Here is an 8,609-nt window from a genome sequence, read left to right on the forward strand (position 1 = left end):
CATAATTGACATGGCCAACATTCCACAATCATGCAACAAGTAGAAAGATTGGAGTTAGAGTGAGAAGATGTACCTCTCCCCTTAATTTGGGAGGGAAGAATTGGAGCTTGGGAAGGAGGCTTCTCAAGCTTTTCCTTGAGGGACTTAACTTCTTTCCCTAAATCCTCAATCAAAGTGGTCAAATCATTGATGACACTAAGTTGTTCGATCGAGTAACCCTTGCTTGTTGGTTCTCTTTCCACTTCTTGCCAATTCATATAATGACGAGCTACTTCATCAATAGCATCAACCACTTCTTCTTCCGTCTTGTTCATGATTGGGCCTCCGGCTCCGGCATCCAAACTTGCTCTCCCATGAGAACTCAACCCACCATAAAAGATATGTATGATTTGGTAGTTAGGAATCCCATGGTGTGGACACTCCCTTTGATAATCCTTAAATCTTTCCCATGCTTCATAAAGGCTTTCATTAGGCTTTTGCTTGAACCTTTGAATCAAAGCTCTTGCTTCCGCCGTTTTCTTTTGAGGATAGAAACGGAACAAGAAAGCTTTGGTGACATCATCCCAAGTTTTCAAGGAATTGGGCTTCATCTCTTTATCTAGCCATTCCAAAGATCTTCCTATGAGGGAGAAAGGGAACAACTTAAGGCGGATGAATTCTTGAGGAACTCCATTAATCTTGAAGTAGAAGGGATTTGAGAGTAAGAAGAAGTACCTCTCCCCTTAATTTGGGAGGGAAGATTTGGAGCTTGGGAAGAGGAAGAAACACTCTCCAACTTGGCCTTGATCGTCGTCATCTCCTTTCCTAAGTTTGTCATTTGAGAGGAAAAATTGTTGATAGCATTGAGATGGTCCACCGAATACAACGAAGATTGCTTACTTGAAGAATCTCTTTCCCCATCTTGCCAATCTCTATAGTAAGTCACCACATCCTCTATTATGTCCACAACTTCTTCTTCGGTTTTGTTCATGATTGGACCACCGGCCCCTCCATCAAGGCATGCCTTGCCTTGAGGACTCAAACCACCATAGAAGATTTGGATCAATTGATATGTTGGAATTCCGTGGTGAGGACACTCTCTTTGGTACTCCTAGAATCTCTCCCATGCCTCATAAAGACTCTCATTTGGCTTTTGCTTGAATCCTTGAATTAAAGCTCTTGCCTCCGCCGTTTTCTTTTCACGATAGAAACGAGACAAGAAAGCTTTAGTGACATCATCCCATGTTCTCAATGAATTGGGCTTCACCTCTTTGTCTAGCCATTCCAAAGACCTTCCTAAGAGAGAGAAAGGGAACAACTTAAGGCGGATGAATTCTTGAGACACTCCATTAACCTTGATCGTGTTACAATATTTTTCGAACTCCTTAAGATGGTTCAATGGGCTCTCGTTCTTTGCCCCACTATATTGTCTCCTCTCTATTAGGGTGATCATTGCCGGCCGAATTTCAAAGTCGTTTGCCGGTGTTGTAGGTGGAGCTATGCTACTCTCGAACCTATATGCACCGGGTACTCCCAATTCTTTCAAGGCAACTCTTGGTTGTTCTCCCATGACTTGCTCTTGTTCAATCTCTTCTTCGCTTGAGGAACTATAATCCAAGGTCTTGTTTGCTACTCTCCTCCTTGAGAGAGTTCTTTCAATCTTCGGATTAAAAGGAACAAATGAGCGATCTCGGGACCTATGCATACAAACTCAAAGAAAATATAAGTAGCACGGCTACAAGTGTAGCCTAAAGTGTAAAATCTTTTTGTATTTTGCAAATGAAATGAAATAGACTCAACAAAAACATGCACTCAAAGCACCATTCCCCGGCAACGGCGCCATTTTGATGGGAAAGAGAACGGTAGGTCGTTGGGCTACCACCCCACCCAATCAAACAAAATTTGTAACATAACAAACCCCTATTTAGTGTAGTGGTAAGTCAAGGTCGAACCCAAGGGAATGGAGGTTGAATGCACAATGTCTAAGTCAAGCTATTTCGAAGTCAAGTAAAAGGGGTTTAAGGTAGAAACTAAGGCTAAACTAGGCGATGCAAAAGCATATATGAAATCAATCTAAAGACACTAGGGCAATGGATTTACATGTAATTGTAATGGAAAATGGTAATTTGGGAAGTCAAACCGACTAAGTCAAGTGATATGAAGGAAGATCATCATGTATCCAAAAGAGCATACTAAGATGGTTCACCTAGAGGTCTAACTAGTGTCAACTACGCTAAACACTACCTAGGGAACGTCACTAAGCACCTCAATCGTGAAATAGCAAGTTACTAACACTAGTAGAAAAATTGAATTTGGCACCGCCAAATGGCCACCGGTTTTTAAAAACCGGTGGCAAAAAAATAAGGGAAAATGGGCGGGATTTTGTGGGAAGGGTATTGCCACCGGTTTGAACCGAACCGGTGGTCAAAATATTAATTCCACCGGTTCAAAACCGGTGGCTTTGTTTAAAAAAAAAAACCGGCCCCTCCCCTTTATAAACCCCTAACCCTAACTAAATCCTCTCTCAGCCTCTCTCTTCCCTCCCCTCTCCTCGGACTCCTCCTGCTGCTTTCACTCTCTCCTGCTCTCTCTCTCTCGTCTCACTCTCTCCTGCTCTCTCTCTCGTCTCACCCCTCTCTCATCTCACTTCTCTTTCCTCCTTTCTCATCTCAAAGATTTCTCGTCGCCGGCGGTGGTGAAAAACTTTTTTTTTCGCTTGTTTTTTTGGTTACTGTCGTGGTGGTTCTGGCGGTGGGTAGGGTTTTAGTTGCGGCTGTTGTGGTTGCTGTCGTGGTGGGTGTGGCGTTGGGTAGGGTTTTGGTTTGGTTGTGGGTTCGGTTACGGGTTGTGGTGGGTTTGGGTGATGGGTCGTGGTGGGTTTCGGTGATGGGTCTTGGTGGCTTGGATGCGGTTTGGGTGGGTCTGGGGTTGGAGCTGGTGGTGTTGGGGTGGTGTTGGGTGACGGTTGGTGGTGGTAGGGGGGTCGTGTGTTCTGGGCGAGGGTTTGGGTGGGTCTGGGGTTGGAGCTGGTGGTGTTGGGGTGGTGTTGGGTGACGGTTGGTGGTGGTAGGGGGGTCGTGTGTTCTGGGCGAGGGTTTGGGTGGGTCTGGGGTTCGAGCTGGTGGTGTTGGGGTGGTGTTGGGTGACGGTTGGTGGTGGTAGGGGGGTCGTGTGTTCTGGGCGAGGGTTTGGGTGGGTCTGGGGTTGGAGCTGGTGGTGTTGGGGTGGTGTTGGGTGACGGTTGGTGGTGGTAGGGGGGTCGTGTGTTCTGGGCGAGGGTTTGGGTGGGTCTGGGGTTGGAGCTGGTGGTGTTGGGGTGGTGTGGGGTGGCGGTTGGTGGTGGTAGGGGGTCTTGTGTTCTGGGTGGTGGGTTAAGGGTTATGGTGGTTTTTTTGTTTTTTTTTTAGAAGATTAATTTTAGAAATTAGGCCAATTAGCCTAATCCATACTAATTTGTTTAATGTAATTTCATTAATTTAGTTCTTTTAAATTGGAATTGTTGTATGAATAATTTGTTTGTACTTAAAAATTTAGTTTTTTCACTCTTAAAAAGTGTACTATTACTAATTATTGATGAATATATACGTCGTTTATGTATATTATGTATTTATATACCTGTCTGCTACATTTTAAGTGAAAAAAAATGCAAAAAAAAAAAAAAAATTTTTTTGTTTTTTTAGGGCATTATTGCCACCGGTTCACATCAAAAACCGGTGGCAATACTATTAGTTTTTGCCACCGGTTTTGAACCGGTGGCCTTTCTTGTGGGGTATTGCCACCCCCCCACTGGCCACCGGTTCAAAACCGGTGGCAAAGGGGGGTTTTGAACCGGTGGCCAACCCCTTTTTTCGCCTAGTGTAATCAATGGTCCGTATCATAGCAAGCTCACAATGCAGTCTACTGCAATAATCAAAGATGGCCAAACCTCAATTAATAAAAGGCACACAAAAATTTCCATGAGAGAAAAATCTATTCTAAAAAGAAAAGGAAAATCTAATCTAAAACACGGGTTACTTCCCGAGAAAGGCTTGCTTAAGGTCCAAGCTTGACCGCTCTAGTAAAATAATATTGCAACGATCGCAAGAGCTTGTCAAATGCACTACTACACATTTCATAAGAAAGTAAGTGTGCACATGACAAAAATAAGGCATGCAACAAGCAAAGTGCACACCTATGAGGAGAGAGATGCCAAGGGAAGGAAGAAGAATCAAAAGAAAACTCAACAAAATAAGAAGAAAAGGAAAAAGAAGGCAAACTCTCCTCAAAATATTTTTGGGTGGCAACATCACCCTTTTCCGAAATTGGAGACAAATGAGCCACATTCAAATCATCATAGACAAAAGGGTTCCCAATAGGCTTACCAACAAAGGAAGGGAGAAAAATAGGGCAATAGGGGATGTGATTAAACTTTTGAGAGAAAGGGGTATGAGAAATAGGCAAAGGGTTAGCTACTCCCTCAACATAAGGTCTCACATCACCAATGAGGGCATGAAAATCAATCATAAAATCCTCAAAAGAAGAACGCTCATGATCACCATCTCCCTCAAACATTCAACTCCCAAGAGGTACCACATAATCTCCTCCATTACCTTCATGAACAATAGCTCCCTCAACTTCCTTAAAGCCTAGAGTCTCAAAACCATGCATGAATGGAGGCAAAATAATTTCAAAATCATCTCTCTCCCTTGAAGCATCATCAATGATCTTGCTTAAGAGGCTATGGCTATTCCCTATGCACTCAACAAACACAATTGTCATAACCTCAAACGAGTCCAAATACTCATGGATAGAAGAGTCACATTCATACACTTGAAACTCATCACAATTAACAAAGGAAGAGATGTCTAGACTTAAAATTTCATCAAACTCATTATCACTCTCGACTCTCTCTCCTTCACTCTTATGCTCAACAATAGGATCCTCACACAATCTTGGTTGCTCAAAATTACCATCATCACCCTCAACACACACATTAGATTTGTAACTTTCACACAAAAGCATCAAGGATGACAATTGGCTTCCTAGCTCTTCATTTCTCCTTCTTCCCTCCTCAAGACGCTCCGCATTCTTTTTCATCATCTCCAATTGACTTCTTAAACAATTAAGAGTCGACTCTTTTGTAGGCCCAAGATCATCACGTAGCTCAACATGCCTAATTTGAGTTTCCAAGGTAGCAATAAGAGATTCCAAAGGGGTAAGAGATTGAGGCTCAACAAGAGAAGAAGAAGTACAACCAAAAGTGGGATCATCATCATTATAAGCATGAGCATTTTCATCAAATAGGGGGTTGGGAGCATTTTCAAATGTATGAGATTTGTTAGCTTGAACATGCAACACATTATCATGAACAAAAGAGGAAATAGAATTGGAAGCATTTGTTCTAGGTTCAACTATGGGGTCATGTGACACATCATGGTAAATCATGCTAGCATTGAAAGAATTAACACATTGCACATCAAAAATGGAAGCACGTTTACCCTTGTTATAGACTTCCCAAGCAAACCAAACATAAAATTTCCAAGCATCTTCAATAGAAAATGCTCTAAAATCACCATTATGCATTCCTTCAACTATATCCCTAGTTTGCTCATTCAAACCATGATAACAAATCTCACAAGCTTCCCAAAGACTACAACAATTATAGTCAAGAAATTCCTTAAGTCTATTGAAATAATCACAAAAAGGCTCATCATCATGCTGAGAAAAAGATAAACATGCCATTTTTACAAAGGAAACAAAAACAAAATAAAAGAAAAGTATACACAAAGACCTAGACTCAAGCAATCAAAAACACTCAAACATAGACACCGTTCCCCGGCAACGGCGCCATTTTGACGTGGGGAAAACTAGGTCGTTGGGCTAATTCTCCCTAAGCCAAACAAAATTTATAAACACTCAACAAACCTAAATACAAGTATAGAGGTAAGTCAAGGGTCGAACCCAAAGGAACGGTAATGCTTAAGTGCTTCCAATTATATGCCTAAGCTAGGTCGAAGACTAGAGATAAAAGGTGACTCTAACAACTACTAAAGCAAGGAAACCAAACAAAAATAAGGGCTAGGGATTAGGATTCACTTATAATAGCAATGAACAATGCAAATTGGAGTGGAAAGTCGACTAAGTCAAGCAATGTGAGGGAAAATCAATCATGCAACCAAAAGAGCATGTCAAGCTATTCTCCTAGAGGTCTAACTAGCGTCAACTACGATAAACTCTAGCTAGGAAACATCACAAGACACCTCAATCGTGTAAATGCAAGCCACAAATCAATGGTCCGTATCAATGTGAACTTACAATGCAATCTAGTGTGAATAACAAGGGTGATCAAGCCTAAATCAAACACACACATGCACATAATCAATTAACCAATTTAATCACATCATCAACTCCATCAAAATCCCCGATCTACATCAATTCATTACATTATACAAGCTTCACCGAATCCCTAACCAAACAACTACTCTAGCAACATCATCAATTCAACCAACAACTATAAAAATCAACAATCTACAATCAAAGAATCAACAATTAAAGAAGAACAATTACTCTAATCAAACATTAATCATCAAATCATCAAAACACAATCAAAATCAAAAAACTAAACATGAATACTAAACAAAACAATAAATGAGATAGAGTTTAGAAATGCTCATTGATAATAGAGTAGATCTCCAATACAATTGTCACCATTGGATCTTCAATCTCTCAATCACCATTGAAATTCTTCACTTTCTCTCTCTAAAATCTACTCCTAAAACTAACCCCTAAATCTAGAGAGAGAAGCTCTCAACTAAGCTAAGAATATGATCTAATTCTATTGTCACTTGTTACTACAAAAATAGAAGGAAATAACTATATATACAAAGGAGAAGGTCGGTTTTGACGCCCAAGAATAGACCCACGCAGGTGCGGGCGCTCGGAGGAGAGAGAATGGTGCGCACGGGAGCACACCCAGGCATGTGCGACCGCACACACCTGATGTGCGGCCGCACACGACATATGTGCGGCCGCACACTCCCCATGTGCGCCCGCACAAACTGGCAACCTCCTCTTCTTCTCTTCGTCCTAGCTCATGGGGTGCACAAATCCTAGATGATGATGATGGAGGACAAAGTAGGCAGAAACTTCCTTGGAAATCTTGAAGAAAATGAGCCATGAGAAAGGCATATACAAGGCCTTGAAGCATGCCCCTTTGATCCCTCTTTTGACTTTAAACTTCTTGCACAAGCTTTAGGCATGAAAACAATGAAAGATCATTGAGAGGAAGCTCGGGAATCCTTGGACAATCAATCACAACCTACAAACAAAGGAGAAAAAGCAAATAAAAGGGAAAAATAACAAGAAAACTAGAAAATGCACAAAATAGAGAAACTAACTACAAAAAGCATAAAATGAAGAAAACAAGAATAAAACTAAGGAAAACTAAAGAAAGGAGTAATAAAATGGAATGAAATTCATCCAAAAAGGGACCAAATGAGTGCCATAAATTTCACTCATCAGGCCCAAGCCTGCGGGGCCAAGGCCCGCGCCCTCGGGGACCCCTCGGGACAACCGCGGGTGCTTACTGCCCAAAAACGGCAATTTTGGAGCTGCAGCAACCCCGCGCCCGCGGCAGAATTTCAGGGCTAACTTCGGAAGGCTGTAACTCTCAATCTATGAATTGTATGAGGGCGTGAGACCTATCACTGGAAAGCTCTTTAAGTCTAGTTTCCAACCCAACTTGAATCACATCAATTCGATCTGTAGAGCTTGAGTTATCGCTGAAACAATGCACAAAGGTCATATTTGATACTTTACAATCCTTCGTTTTCCTTTGTTTCAAACTCAAATTCAATTCCGAAAAGTGCATATTGATGCTAGTGGGTGCTATTTTCAATTTCCATGCATATAAGCCGCGACGTACCTACAAACAACACAAAGAAACGGAGAAGCGAGAGAAATAGCCGAGAAATGAATAAAATGATAAGAAAACCATTAAAAGCATGCATTTCTCTAAACTAACACAAAATAACCCAAATTGAGCATTATTCTCTATAAACACGACACAAACGACTAAAAATGAGCATAGAAATATAAAGAAAACATAGCCTAAAGGTGCCATAAATGGCACGGATCAAATTCCCCCAAGCTAAACTTTTGCTCGTCCTCTAGCAAAACAAAATCCAACCCAAGGGAAAAATGATGACATTATTCAAGCAAAGAAAGAAACAAGAGAACTAGAGAAGATGAGAATATACACTAACTCACTTTCGTAGGAATCACGGTCAATTTTAGCAACTAAAGACAAGCCATTTAAACCCCTAGATCGCCCTAGAGGACGAGTGATGCTCTCGTAAGGGTATCCTAAGAGTTTACCCATAACTCGCATAATAATACAAATAAGACAAAGCATGAAAAAGAAAAGAAAATACAAGAAAAGCAAACAAATGTTCATGAGAGGACTTTTGCAAATGCACAAGCACAAGAGGATGCAAATCTTTCTAAACAAGTAAGGGAGTGCACGCTATAAGATACCTAAGGTTGATTGAAACATAAATATGCTAAGCATAGGAACTAGTTATCACACTCCACTTTCATCCCAAACGGACTTACCGCGTTCCCCCTACTAATCTCATATCTCCCCTTAGTGA

At 41.3% G+C, this 8,609-nt stretch overlaps 2 non-coding genes across 2 annotated transcripts; both read left to right on the plus strand.

The window, feature by feature from the left end:
* The first annotated feature begins 402 nt into the window (after positions 1 to 402).
* LOC145596386 (small nucleolar RNA R71) lies at positions 403 to 508 on the plus strand. Its single transcript, XR_014103226.1, has one exon. It is a non-coding gene; the product is annotated as a small nucleolar RNA R71 (small nucleolar RNA).
* A 550-nt stretch (positions 509 to 1,058) lies between these two features.
* On the plus strand, positions 1,059 to 1,164 carry LOC145596253 (small nucleolar RNA R71). Its single transcript, XR_014103114.1, has one exon. It is a non-coding gene; the product is annotated as a small nucleolar RNA R71 (small nucleolar RNA).
* Positions 1,165 to 8,609: the final 7,445 nt, after the last annotated feature.

The sequence above is a fragment of the Chenopodium album genome, chromosome 19 (genome assembly GCF_948465745.1).
Source record: "Chenopodium album chromosome 19, dcCheAlbu1.1, whole genome shotgun sequence".
NCBI classification, from domain to species: domain Eukaryota; kingdom Viridiplantae; phylum Streptophyta; class Magnoliopsida; order Caryophyllales; family Amaranthaceae; genus Chenopodium; species Chenopodium album.